Source organism: Pygoscelis adeliae, unplaced genomic scaffold, assembly GCF_000699105.1.
Source record: "Pygoscelis adeliae isolate BGI_AS28 unplaced genomic scaffold, ASM69910v1 Scaffold233, whole genome shotgun sequence".
Lineage (NCBI taxonomy): Eukaryota > Metazoa > Chordata > Aves > Sphenisciformes > Spheniscidae > Pygoscelis > Pygoscelis adeliae.
The window spans coordinates 979276-979781 of record NW_008824421.1 but is presented as its reverse complement, the minus strand read 5'-3'; positions in this window follow the sequence as shown (position 1 = coordinate 979781).

Below are 506 nucleotides of genomic sequence, written 5' to 3'. Positions count from 1 at the left end.
GGGATTTTGCAAGAGCAAGAGAGAGGGCGTTGCTCGTCCCCCCCTCCTAGAATTGTTTCCATAATTTTTCTTCAGCAGATCATTAAACCTAAAATACCTGTTCTCCTCATGTTTCTGCTCAAGCACAAACATTTTGAGCATTGTTTTCAAATATTATTCCACCGTGATTTTGGCACATCTACACCCCATCCTGCCGAACTTGCACGAGACCTAGTCTGGGAACAGCTCGTCTGAAATGACATTCAAGGGCTGTTTTAATATTCGGCTGCAGCTAACGTGGGTGCAATTAGTTGACACTGGTAAATCCTCAAGTTAAAAGCCCTGTAAGAAGTGTAGGAAGCTGAAAGCGCACCTGAGGCCAAACCCTCAGCGACTGTCAGGCAGTGAACTTCTTCCACGGCTGGACCACCACCACCTTGCCCTCTGCGAGCGCCTGACCCACGGCCCCCGGATGCGACGCTGAAGTTTTACTGTGTGTTTACGTCAACTTCGCTAGCGTTTCTTCT